Source organism: Rhea americana, unplaced genomic scaffold, assembly GCF_003343005.1.
Source record: "Rhea americana isolate MKP2758 unplaced genomic scaffold, rheAme1 scaffold_99, whole genome shotgun sequence".
Taxonomy (NCBI): domain Eukaryota; kingdom Metazoa; phylum Chordata; class Aves; order Rheiformes; family Rheidae; genus Rhea; species Rhea americana.
The window spans coordinates 1640068-1649034 of record NW_028187188.1 but is presented as its reverse complement, the minus strand read 5'-3'; positions in this window follow the sequence as shown (position 1 = coordinate 1649034).

Genomic DNA, 8967 nt, shown 5'->3' with positions numbered 1-8967 from the left:
TCCAAAGATCATGTTCTAATGCTATTTTATCTGGTCTTTGGAAGAAAACTGATCTGACTTCTTGGCACTTGCCACTTGACCTGATTACAGATATCTCAGTGATACAGCAGCTCTGCCAGACATCAAATCCTTTACCTGATGTGTATCTCATAGGTGTTAGTGATGAATGATTTCCCTACGTAAGAGATCAATTAAAAAATTTGGAACTGCTAAGGTGGGTCACCCCTTACCAAGGTTAAGTGGTGCRCTGCTGGAAATAGGAGTTATCAGTGTTTCTCCCATTTACACTGTCCATCAGTGCTTAATCTTGCTTCTTCATCCCCAGACAAACAAAACTACAGCATGCCCTTAAACAGCAATGTTTTCTGTGTCCTGAGGTAGGGGAGCAGGGGGAAAAATCTTGGTCAAGTAGTTCTTAATGTAACTCTCAAATTTGGGTTCATCTGTTCTGCTTTTCTTACCGAGAGCTTAATCTTGCACACGGCCTTGCCATTATTGAATAGTGTTTGTACTAGAGAACAGGTGGGAATAGTATTGGTTCAGGGTTAAAGAAGTGTGTTCCATGTACTTGTTTGTATTGAAACTTCACTATTTCTAAGCTCCCTTTTCCCAATCTATAAAAGCTAATATAGTATTTCCTTCAAAACTGCAGAGGTCTTGGAAAGATTAGCAAGTTGCGCTCAACTTTTTTTTGAGATTCTGAGATGAGGGRCACACTGGAGGTGGATATTGCTATTAAACTATTGCTTTGGTTACTCTTTAGTGAGACCTGAAGCTGTGTTGACTTAAAGAGGATTAGACAGTGAATCTTTACTTCTTAAAGAATCGTAAGTAATTGCTAGCTGTTAAGTTAGGAATCTCAGCAACTATGTGGTGTCAACCAGTAGACTGGTAATTATTTACTTATTATGAAGATTTCTCACTTCTTGTGAGAACTTTTCTATCATGAGGCAGTCTATCCCCAACCTAAAGCCGGTGTTTAAGGCAGTTTCTTCATTTTATTGGTTCTCTTATTAACATTTTCTTTTTTCTACTTTTTTTCTACTTTTTTCTTTTCTTTTTCTTTTTTTTTTTTGCACTTCCCTTTGAATTTTATAACCTGTCATGCTAATGTAATTTGACTGCTGTACAGGTGGTTGTAGAAAGGCTACTTCCTTGTCTATATCAGTTTATTGTCTGCTTCTGCAGGCTGGTGCTTGGAAATACGCTGTCCACAGATTTGCCTCACAAGCTCACAGGAATGGATAACGAGGTGACCTGTACTTTTATGTTTCCTTTCTCCATGTTGGACTCGCTGTAGAGAGTGTGTTTTATAGGCCAAGCAGACAGAGGTTGTGAGGCTCTTAATTTTCTGCTTCTGAAYTGTGATCCTAATTCTTCCTCTGTTCTGCTCTGACTCTACTCTGATGTATACCAGAAAAGCATAAATTGACTCAAAGGACTTAACACAAAATATTTAGTCTTCAAAGAAGTTTAGAAGTGTTAATTGACTATAAACCCTCTACAGGATTTTAGAATTAAGATAAGGACAAAATGTGTGAATAGAACTGAAAATTATCAAGCATTTTTGCAGTCAGCTTCCCCAGGTTAATGGTACTGAATTTGTTCTCTATTTTCTTTTGTGTGTGCGTGTGCATGTGTGTGTGGATTTCTTTCATTTGAGCTGCAGTAGTAAATTCCTGAGCCTTATTTATTTTTTTGCATCTGTAGCTTCTTCAGGAAATGTTCTCTACTAAATGTTTGTATTATGCTATCCTTTACCATTTTAACACTTTGTGTTCCAGAACTGATATGAAAATTATTTGTTTTTTCTGTTCGCTTATTTTTAAGCTTGAATCAGTTATTTCCATGTTTGCATTGTGGTAAACTAAACCAAGGGTTCTTTGGAGGTTTTGCTGGTCTATTGGAAACTATATGTTAGCTTATTATAGGAACAAGTTTTTTATTTTTTTTCATAATTTTTAGTCAGAGGTAGAAGTTTTCTGATTAAACTGAAAACCTCAAGTTAATTCATTTTTACTTTAGCACTAAGAATGCCTCCATACATCCATGATTTTGGACTTGACCTGCTATACGCATCATATCTTTATATAAGACTGCTCAGCAGAACTTGCCGTACTTCTGCCTCAGTGAGCTAGGCTTAATGGCCTTAGGCCTAAAAAAAGAGTGCAAACTTTAAAAAGAAGAACAGCTGAATATGGAAAAAATCTGTGGTTGTTCACACTTTTTTCATCAGAAAAAAAGTGTAGACACAACTGTAAATTCTAACTACAGCACTAAATAATTCTTAAAACAAGTATCCCATAGTGAAGTTAAAAATGGCATTAGAAGTCTTACATAAACAGTAAGCATTCAAAACAAAATAGAAACCACTATTTAGAGGGAATATGTATTGAATACTTGCCTGTAACTGTCAGAAATAATTGTTCTATGAATATAGGCAATCTTGGCGCTGGAGCAGGTTGCCCAGAGAGGTTGTGAAGTCTCCTCTGGAAATATTCAAAACCTGCCTAGACACAATGCTGTCTAACATGCCCTAGGTGACCCTATTTGAGTAGGGGGGTTGGACTAGATGATCTCCAGAGGTCCCTTCCAACCTCAACCGTTCTGTGATCTGCAATAGTGCTGAACATAATCTTCTTTTAATCTTTTTTTAAATTAGATTCCTTAGACACTGGGTTTCAGGTGCTGTGCATAGCTGTACCTCTGGCTACGTCTGTTAAAAACTTTTCCTATAAATTACTTACATATAGAATATCCTAAATATCTCTTGTTTACTTGCTAACACTTGCATTTAGTGAAATACATTTAGAAATGGATTCCACTGTTAAGTGAGCTAAGTTCATAGTAGTTCATACCCATAATGCTTTAGATGTAAATAACCTGAAAGAGAAGTAGGAACTGCCTATAGTTGATCTAGTGTGCTCCTTCCATGGTATTATATGCTTCACCTTGACACATAAGAAACAAGTTGGCTGGAGGCAACTTTAAAACTATTTTATCTCTATGTAAGGGTTCATATCCTTTTCTGTTTCACTTTATAAAACCTTGTCTGATGCATCTGRGTGTTTTGACTGTCAATATGAATATTCAGTCCTATTTGAATCCTTTTTGGTTCTTACCTAGCGTCAAAGGCATCCTGGAGCTGTGGACTCTACAGGGTAATTATGAGTTGTGAGAGTTTTTTTAAAAAAGACCTATTTGCTAATACTTTCCTCAGAAACAAAATTTATTTTCATGTCAGAGTTCAGGCTTTCGAATCTTAATCAAGAGTACAGGTATTCATAACAAGTTTATAGAAGTACAAAGAATTTAAAAGCTGTCATGAACAGCATGCAACTCTGATACTCTCTTGATATTGCTAGTCTTGCAAAAGAATGATACAAAATACCTTTCAAATCATGTTAGCATACTTTGTTACTTGCCTATATCTGCAGGGAGACACAAAAATACACTTTGAGAGTAACTTTAGGATGTCATTAAAAGTGAGATGCTTTCTGAAGTCAAATAATATCCCCCAAATGACTGCACTAAGATTTGATAATGTCACATTAGAAATTTTAACAGTTCAGTCATTTAGGAGATAYTATTTGACTTCAGGAAGTGCCACAGTTTATATCCTGAATTTAAATTTGGCATGGTAACAACATTTACTTAAGAATTCATGTAGGCCTGGAATACTGTCTTTAATTAAAACTTTAAAAAATCATAATGTTGAATGTATAGAAGGGATAGAACCAGGCAGGGCCTGGTTCTCTATGATAGAAAACTGCATCCCCAACTAATGAAGGCATTGGCTTCACATGCAATTTTCTTTGAAGTAAGATGTCTTGTACCCTCTTTCCCTTCTTTCCACTCTTACATATTATCAGATGTTTAAAAATTAAGCTGGGTTCAGTGCATATTTCCCAACAGGTGCTTGCAAAGCACCTATTTTGCAGTTTTGACATCATTTGCAAACTCAGAGCTTGAGTGTTCAGATTTTCAGATTTTTGCTTATTCAAGCATGATTAGCAGTTGCATTTAAAAGAAATGAAGGAAGAAACAAGTGTATTGAAGGCCGTTGACCTAGAGAAGTGTCCAGATTTTTTTTTTCCCCTCTTAGGTTCTGTAATGGGAGCTGGTAACACTGTTCTAGTCCCTCTCCAGAAACTCTACTCTTTCATCCCACTGGATAATGGGGGGGGGGGGGGGGGGAAGACTAAGTGACTCTTGCAGCTGGTTTAGCATTGCTCCCTGGCAGGGTTCATCCTAATCCCTGCAAGAACCAGCCTGTAAAAGACAGCGCTGGTGTGTTGTGTCTCAGACATCCTGCTGACACTACTGTGGTTGTCTAATCATACTAGTATTGACATATGACTGCTTCTCCTTTATTCTTTGGTAACCCTTGTTCTTTAGCTACATACAATTCAGTGCAGATATGTTAATATAATCTGAGGTTGTAGCTTTCAGTCATGTACTGCCCCTCCCCTGGGATTCTCTTCTACATTTAAAGCTCATCATCAGGTAAAAGAAGTCACTACTAGACATGTTCCTATAAAATATGTGTTCTGTTTCATTGGTGATTTTGAGATTTAAGAGTTGATTTTGGTCTAATTTTAGAAATAAAGAACTTAAATTCTGATTCTTTTTTAAGACTTGTATTTTTTCCAGAAGGTGACTGTTACAGCAAAGATCATTTGAGCAGTGCGAGGCATCTTAACAGTGAATACTGTTCTCTTTTAAGAAAGATTATTATTTCTTATCTCTGTTTTCTGCATGCTTATCTTGCATACTCTGAGTCACAGCTGCTATAGGCTGGCTCAGCTCTCTGGGGGCTATCTCGCTTCATACCATTTGAAGCTGTAGCCTAACAGCTACCGGATTTGTAAGCAGGAAGCCTGTATTTACCAGCTGAAAACTAGAGATGGGCCTAGGCTAAAACTTCAGATTAAAACAACTTTAAGCTTTGACTTTAGAAATATTATCTAAATAGCCTTGGCCCTGCACAAACAAGGTGGGGGCAGATAGTATTTGAAGAGTGTCAGTGGATTTCTTGTGAAGTTTTGTTTCTAATAAGAAGTTATTAATGGAGGATCCATTGTTCTGCATCTCTCCATTAAAAATAACTCATTCTTGTTATGATGAAAGACCCTTAAATATCTCTATATACTGGTTCTTAGAAAAATAGTGAGGATTTTTACCTACGTACTTTATAGAGATTTTGTTAAAGATATGTTCTTAAATAATATTCAGTTCTAAGTAGGAAACAAATAGCATATCTCTTGTCATAAACAGTATTTTAGTTTCACAAAGATCTAATGAACTGGCTAGTGCAGAGTTGTGGAACAGGTAATGCCTCGTTGGGTGAAACCTATTGCATAATATTAATCTTTTACATGAGCAAAGCTTCTCAGGATAGTAAACAATATGCAAACATTACYGACAGTGCAATCGCAAAAAAGAAGCAAGTTATGACTGTTCTACCATAACAATACCATTTCACAAACTGTGGTTTATAAGATAGTGAGGAAATAGTTTTTTCTCCTAAAAAGAGAGTTATTTTAACGTACCCCAAACTGKGTTAATTTGTAAAATAGGAAAATATTGGGAAATATAAAAAGAAGGCAAAACTGTAGAGGTGCCAAAAATGGAAGCAAAGTCTAGTAAATAGCACGTCCTATACTGAGTTTTCTGTGATGTATGTATTAAAAGAAAACCTTGAAAGAGAAATACTTCAAGAATTGAAAGATGGAAAGTGAAGAATATGCAGAATGTACGGAGTTTAGTGTATTTTGTATTATTAGTAATAATCAAGCTAAAACTAGTTTTGCTGTTCAGGGAGAGTTTCTTATAACTCTTCTTATATCCTTTTATGGGGGAAGAGGAGGCCATGATCTTTCTCTATCACATGTTTTTATCTCTGAACTTCAAGCCAATAGACTCAAATCAGGTGATATTAACCTAGATTAAATTGGAAGTCACTCCTGTCRAACCTCTTTTACACTTTGAGGTCCATACTGGGCCTCAACCACCTTCAGTTTTAATAATTCAAGAGTGAATTACAGAATCAAAACCTCCTGCAGATCCTGAGATTCYACTTTTCCCTTTGAATGTTTTAGTGTACCAGTATGAAGTGTTTTGGCCAATGTACCTTAAAGAAAAAAATGCCTTTTAATTCTGTAACTTGCTTCAGAAACTTTTTTAATCTGCTATACATGGATATACTTCTAGTGCCATACTGTGAGCCCAAGCTTTCAAAAATGAGTCAAGATCTGCAAATTCATGACATTCAGATTTTGTTAGCATCAGACTTTTAAATGAACTTACGTTTTGTATTTGGCTTTGAGTTTTCACAGTACGCTTTGACTGTGTTTCCAGAGCTCTAATCCTGAAATGTCAGTGTTCTCAAGAGCCAAAATTCAGGGGAGCCACAAGATTACTGAGGTGGCAATATTGAATATGATCTGAGTATCTGCCTCAGCATACTATTAATCTGATATTTATTTGTCTGTGAGGCACTGGAAGTTAGTGTATAGAGGCTATGAATGTTGAAAAGGGAAAATGTATTAAGGAGGAATGTGTTAGAGGTGTCAGTTCAATGTTTTTTATGTTTCTATCTAGATACTTCCACGAGAAAAATCCATTGCTAGGGATCATTACATTCACGGATGTTTAATTAGAGGATATTGTCTTTTATTATCCCACTTAAATATGTTAATTTAACCAAGAGTTGAAAGAAAAAGGGCGGGAATGTTAATACAAGGGATGGACGTGTGTATGTCACCTACCGAACTACACAATATGACTAACTTTTTCAAGTAGGTCATTTCAGTTGGCTTGAATGAAAACAAACACAGGGGATTCCTCTGGCTTTGAGATATGTAAGTCTTCTAACAAGATTAGAAACTACGCTGGCCTTGATGTAAGGGGCTACAGCTTCACTGAATTTCCTAAGGCAAACCCACTTYGGGGAGGATTTGACCCTTTAGAAGATTGGAAGAACTGATTACATGTCCTCTTGTTCACTGCCAGTCACCATCTGGCATGCTGGCACCTCGTGGTGATTTATATGACAGTCATGTTACACAGGTGTAAATAGCAAAGCGGGGAATGAAACAATAGCGAATCAGGACCATGAAGTACTGTTGGGAAATACTTGATTTACAGTGTACGAACAGGTTATTCTTTCAGCTTAAGAAAAAGAAATTGGCTCTGGGAAAGTTTGGCTAGGCTTTATCAGAGCTGACATGGACAAAAATCTATCTTTCTGTTTTGATCCTTTCATCTCAAGAATAATCTGAAGTAGACCTTCAAGTGCTATATGCAGTTTGAAAGGTACGTGACCTTTTGGGTTTTACGTTAGTATGCCCTTCTAACTCTTGTGGTCCTTTTCAGTAATGTTCACTTAAGAAATATCTTTTTTCTTTTAAACTAAAGGAGTATGAATGAATAAAAACTTTGACCGTCTCTTAAAAACGGCATGACTCTCATTCTATAGAGGACTGGTAACAGAAAACAATTTTTAATGGAAGAAAGGAATGGATCCAGGAACTCCTTGAGGTTTTCAGCATTATGCAAATGCTGAAAACTCAAGAACTAATGCAAATATAGGTTTGCTTAATTATACTAATTTAAATCTCCTTTATATTTCCATTACTGATAAAAGGAAGAARTAGCCTATGAAATAATCAATTTTGCAATTAACCCTTGGGCCCTGCCTTACACAGCACTGACAAATCTTTCTGATGCATCAGCAGCCTGTTTTGATTTGCCTGTTTTAACCAGTTTGTAGTTGTTTTTAGTTTATTTACTAGTCATAAAACACTTTCCATAGACTTTTAAATTTCAAAATGCTTTCAATAATCAGCTGTTATTAGAGCTGTTTCTAGAAACAGACACTGAAGAAGAAAGTATAGGAGAYCCTAGTTCGGCTACTGATATAGCCACTTTCTAAAGAGGTACCTTGTGATTTCCCTTAGTGGCAAAGGAAACCCTGTATTGATTTTTTTTGAATAGACCAAAAATGTACATATGCAGAGGTGGGTACAGTGGAGTGTCTTCAGCTGTTGCTGGTGGTGCAACCAGGGCAGGTGGGGACTTACTTGGGCTTGCAGTAGATTTGCAACAACCTGCAACTAAATCGTGTCAGCAGTTGTTTCGGCCCATCAACCAGGCATCAGGGAAGCATCAAAGTACCTTGGTTTCCCACATTCAATTTTTAATTTGGGAAGAGCAATGTCTGTGTTTTCCAATAACAAAATTTATGACTGTAGGACTCTGGATTTTTCTGAGAGTTGGTTATATTGTAGGCATTGTTTTTTCTTCTTGATGCTTTGTGCATAGTGGTGTAGAAATGGTTTATGAAGAATTTATCCAAACAAGTTTTATTTCTTGTGAAGTATCTTTAACCATGCTTCCATCGTGTTGCTGTTACACAGACTACTTGGCACAAGCAGTGGAAAATTCTGGTTTCAGGCGTTAGGAAAATTTGGAATTGGAGCTGATGTCTTCTCTCATTTAATTTAGCAGAGTTCCACAGAGGCTTAAATGAGAATCTGTTTCAAAAATGTGTCTCTCTAAAGAAACATTCTTGTAGTGGGCAGTATCAAACAATTCAAAAACGGCACAYGACATTTCATACAGGGCAATTACTGAATAACTTGGTAGTAGTAGACATTTCTCCTGAGCTGGAGCTGTCAGTGCATGGCTGTGGTCCTGAAAACATGAGGGTTTTTAGTCTAAAGCACCTGAGTAACAGACTCTAGGAATATGCCTGAGACCAGTTGCAAATTTCCTGGTTGTGTGTGTTTGCAAAAGACTACGTGCAATTACACTTTTTTATGATGATTATTTTTAAATGTGTATTAAACCTTCCCAGAAGGGCAGAGTGGATGCAAAGCTGCGTCCCAGCCTTTGGGAGGGARGCGAGCTGCCTCACCCTGCGCCAGCCCTGGGGCTCGCTCCAGGGTCCAGGCGCCGCGGCTG